Source organism: Budorcas taxicolor, chromosome 7, assembly GCF_023091745.1.
Source record: "Budorcas taxicolor isolate Tak-1 chromosome 7, Takin1.1, whole genome shotgun sequence".
Classification (NCBI taxonomy): domain Eukaryota; kingdom Metazoa; phylum Chordata; class Mammalia; order Artiodactyla; family Bovidae; genus Budorcas; species Budorcas taxicolor.
In genome coordinates, this window is record NC_068916.1 from 73,831,706 (window position 1) to 73,836,833 (window position 5,128).

Consider the following 5,128-nt stretch of genomic DNA (forward strand, 5'->3'; position numbering starts at 1 on the left):
TATGCTTGGTAGGAACAACTGTACTTTGCTATTTATCTTTGGCAGTGGGTGGAAAAATCTTTCTCAGATACACCAGAGTTTTCCATTTGTGCAATAATGATTTGCATTTCTCTCTAAAAGAGTAGAGAAGATTCAAAATTTCCCCAAAGACAGTGACATTACCAATCTACTTGGAGCTTTTTGCTTAACCTGAAATTATATTAAACTTTATGTCCAAAAGTTCAAAACACTAAGAATGAACATACTTGGAAACAGTGACCTGATGATTCAGTATTTTTGAAGTATTATATAATGGACCAGGATAATATTAAATATATATCCTAGATAAGCAGGAGTACAGTTCCACATGTGGCTTTTAGTATACACGTAAAAAATATGTGTAGGAGTTTGCATATGGTGGACATAGAGAAAAAAAGAGAATATTCAAAACTGTCTAGTCTCACAGATTTATTTTAGGAGTTATGAAATGATATATGTCTTCAGAATATTGGGTATTTTAATCACTATCTAAAGAATCCCATGTATCCTGTAATTCATGCATTAGTTGAGTTTTCTTTAATATTTTGAAAGTTTTATCCATTAATATATGCAACCACAGTTACACGCTCTTGAAATTGTCTTTCTTGAATTTGATTTACTGCTCTGATGCTTGCTGAATAGAAATAAATCAGAAAAGGCTAAAATAAATAGCTAACCACATTACAGAATACAGCCCTAAGCTGTGATAAGCCTAAAACTGTATGTATTCTGTATTACCATATGTAAGTTGTTTTCAGATTAAAAACAATTTACAAAATAATTTTTTTCTCAAAATAGACATTTCACTATTTTTTCTTTTTGTTCTAACATATTAGAAAGGGAATTTGTGAAATCTGATATGTGTGTGTTATAAGTCGGAGGCCATAAAATTAGAGACCATAGGCTTTTATTAGTTCACAGAAAGGTTTACTTCAGTATAAATCTGAACCATATAAAAATACAGACTCTTCACGTTAGCACTCTCCTATGTAAAATGCAATTGTTAGACAAGGTGATCTCTGAGTGCTTCTTTTTTCTATTGGAGTATAATTGCTTTACAACGTTGTGTTAGTTTCTTCTGTACAATGGAGTGAATCAGCCATATAGACACATACATGCCCTCCATCTTAGGCCTCCCCCTAACCCTCCCTACCCCACCCCTCAAGGTCCTCACATGGCACCAAGCTGAGCTCCCTGTGCCATACAGCAGCTTCACATGAGCTATCTATTTTACACACAACAGTGTATACATGTCAGTTCTGCCCTCCCAGTTCATCTCACTCTCCCTGCTCCTGCTCTGGGTCCACAGGTCCATGCTCGACGTCTGTATCTCTATTCCTGCCCTGCAAACAGGCTCGTCTATACCATCTGTCTAGATACATTCTGAAAAAATACTGTAATTCAAAAAGACACATGTACCACAGTGTTCACTGCAGCACTATTTATAATAGCCAGTACATGAAAGCAACCTAAATGTCCACTGACAGATAAATGGATAAAGAAGATATGGTACATATGTACAATGGAATGTTACTCAGTCATAAAGAGGAATTACAAATTGGGTTATTTGTAGCGAGGCAGAAGGACCCAGGGTCTGTCAAACAGTGTGAAATCAGAAAGAGAAAAACAAATATATATTAATGCGTATATCTGAGCTTTTCCTGGTGGAAAAAGTTGGACATGCTGAATGCTGAAAATTGCTATCTGCTGATTTAAAATGGAAGGAGGACTGCCGATTTCCACTACAGTGATATTTTCCCTCAGTAGAGCTGAGGAGGTAGTTGGTAGGAGTGCACAGCAATGCTGTTTGCAAGTCTGTAAGGCAGTACTTTTGAAAAGTTAGAGTGTAAAAGAATCACCTAAGAACCTGAGAAAATGCAAATTCTGAGGCCACACCCCAGAGATTCTGGCTTAATAGTTTTGGAATGGAAAGCTGAGTATTTGTATTTCTAACAAGCTTCCAAGTGATGCTGCTGTTGTTGGACGTCAGACACACGTTGAATAACACCCACTGACCTGAACATGAATCTCAAACCTTAAAAGGCATTCAAATCACATCATTCACAAAAATAGCTCTAAATGTGATCAAAAACCTGAAGATGAAAACTATCTTAAAAATCAGTAAAAATCCTATGTTAGGTGGCTCAGATGGTAAAGCGTCTGCTTGCAATGCGGGAGACCCAGGTTCAATTCCTGGGTCAGGAAGATCCCCTGGAGAAGGAAATGGCAAAACACTCCAGCACTCTTGCCTGGAAAATCCCATGGACGGAGGAGCCTGATAGGCTATAGTCCCTGGGGTCGCAAAGAGTCGGACATGACTGAGCGACCTATGGTATAGTATGGTATGGTATGGTATTAATAAATAAAACTTAGGCACAAATCTTCATCACCTTACATTATGCACCAGCAACTACAAAAACAAATAGACAGACATTATCAAAAGTAAAACATTTTTGCTTCAAAGGACACTAATAAGAAAATGAAAATGCAATTCATGGAATAGGAAAAACAAAATTGCAAATCATGTCTATGATAAGAGGTTCTTACAACTCAACACCACATAGAAACTTGTGCATAAATGTTCATAGCATCCTTGGACACAATACCCAAAAAAGTAGCAACAATCAAATATCCATCAATGAATAGACAAATAAAATATGTTGTATCCATACAATGGAGTACTAGTGGGCAATAAAAAAGAATGAAGTACTGATACATGCTACTATATGGATAAAACTTGTAAACTTCATGCTAAGTAATAGAATTCAGCTATATATGAGCACATAATGTATTGTTTCACTTATATAAAATATCCAAAATAAGTAAATCAATACTTTGGCCACAGGATGTGAAGAGCCAACTCATTGGAAAAGACCCTGATGCTTCAGAAAGATTGAGGACAAGAGGAGAAGGGGGCAACAGAGGATGAGATGGTTGGATGACACCACTGATTCACAGACATGAGTTTGAGCAAACTCCAACAGATAGTAAAGGACAGGGAAGGCTGGTGTGCTGTAGTTCATGGGGTCACAAAGAGTCAGACAAAATTTAGCGAATGAACAACATAGTCAAAAAGTAGATTTATAGGTGCTGAGGGCTGGGGAAGGGGGAATATCAGAACTGTTGGGTTGTCTACTAACAGGTCTAGGATTTTTTAGGCTAATAATAAAAAGTTCTAAAATTGGCTTTTGTGATGGATGTACAACTCTGAGAATATATTAAAAACTATTGAACTGCATATATGGATGAATTTCATGTAATGTGAATGATTTCTCAATAAAGCTACTTTTAAAAACACATTATTCACTGAGCAATTAATTTGTTTTGAGCACTATCATCTCTCTTTTTTACTTCCCATGTATTGGATTAAATAGTATCTCTCTGGAAAAGTTTTCTAATTTTCACCTTTCCCAGTGATTTGATCATGTTTATTAAGTGCTTTCAACACACCCTCTAGTCAGGTGGTGCTAGTGGTAAAGAACCTGCCTGCCAATGCATGAGACGTAAGAGACGTGAGTTCAGTCCCTGGGTTGGGAAGATTCCCTGGAGAAGGGAATGGCAACCCACTCCAGTATTCTTGCCTGGAGAATCCCATGGACAGAGGAGCCTAGCAGGCCACACTCTATGGGGTTTCAGAGTCAGACACGACTGAGCACTCACACTGTGCTACTCCCCCTGGAAGTGTGTGTGACACTTTAATGCGACAGAGTGTTTAACCTTGTGTCCTGGTTCTCAAATTCCAAATTTCAGTGACCACAAATGCTTTGTCTGCTTCCTCATAACAACACAGTTTTTGGAAGGGTTGCTGCTTAATTTATTATTCTAAAAAAATTAATGAAGGGTTTATGATCTTATGAAACAATAAATTTCCTTCCTTATAGTCTCATAACACTCTGGTAGCAAAAGGTGAAGAGAAAGTCAAGCACTTTCTAGGCTATCCATGGGCATACAGGCATAGTTACTGTAGAGACATGCTGACTTTTGGTTACAATCAAAGAAGAAATCAACAAAATAGCTTAAAAAGGAGCATAGGATTACAGAAGATTTAGAATAAAATTCTGACCAGGTTTTTGCTGTTGTTTCTGTTTTAAAGCCGTGCTGCCATGACCAAGTTGCCTCAATCAACTGAACTTCAGTTTCCTCATCACTAGAACACTGGTAAAGATACTCACTTCTTTCCTCTCTGGTTAATTCTGAAGAACAAACAAGATGACAAAGACAGTAACCCCTTGCAAAGATATGAAATGGTTTAAATACAATTTACTAAAGGTGCACCATACTAGTAAAGAATTTACAATATGACAACTAAAGAAAGACATTTGTTTAGATCAGAATGTAATAGCAGACATTTTTCATTGTCCACATAAAAGCTATTTTCCCTTCCTTCCTTGACACCCAGGTGTCCTCCCTAGGAAATAAATTACAATTGGTCTAAGCAAATCATTAAAATTATATTTCCCTTACCTACAGTTGGTCTAGGGATAGACATAAATTCAATTCTGCCCAATGACAAGTGAGGTGGATCTATTTTGTACTCCAGGGAAAGATTTTCCTTCTTGAAAAGAGGCACACAAGAAAATCCTTTAACCACCACACATCCTACTTCTTCTGTGAGATTCTGACTTGTAAGTTCTTTGGGGAGAGCTCTGCTGCCTTCGACTTCCAACCAAGAAGGAAGGGACAAGATGATCATGGGGCTGCTGCACCAAGCTTGGCACTGACCCATCAACCTGGAAACCACCTCCCACCAGACATTTCAACACAAGAGCAGAATAACTGGATTTAACATGGAAGTTGCTATTAGTAGGTTTTAGAATAGTTGGTTTGTTGGGGGTTTTTGTCCTTCATTAATTGATTTCTTCTCTTAATTTCTTTTTTCTTTTTTAAATTGTGAAAATATGATAACACATTTACAGGAGACTTGGAAAATATACAACAAAGTTACCCAGAGTTCCACTAAATATTACAATTATTTTTTAAGTAGATAAACTAAGATTTTTTAGTTGGGAGTTTCAATGTCAAATTCTCAAAAATTAACAGAATTAATAGACAGAAAAGTAGAGAGATAGAGTAGACCTCAAAAGCACTATGAACCAATTCAACATAATTA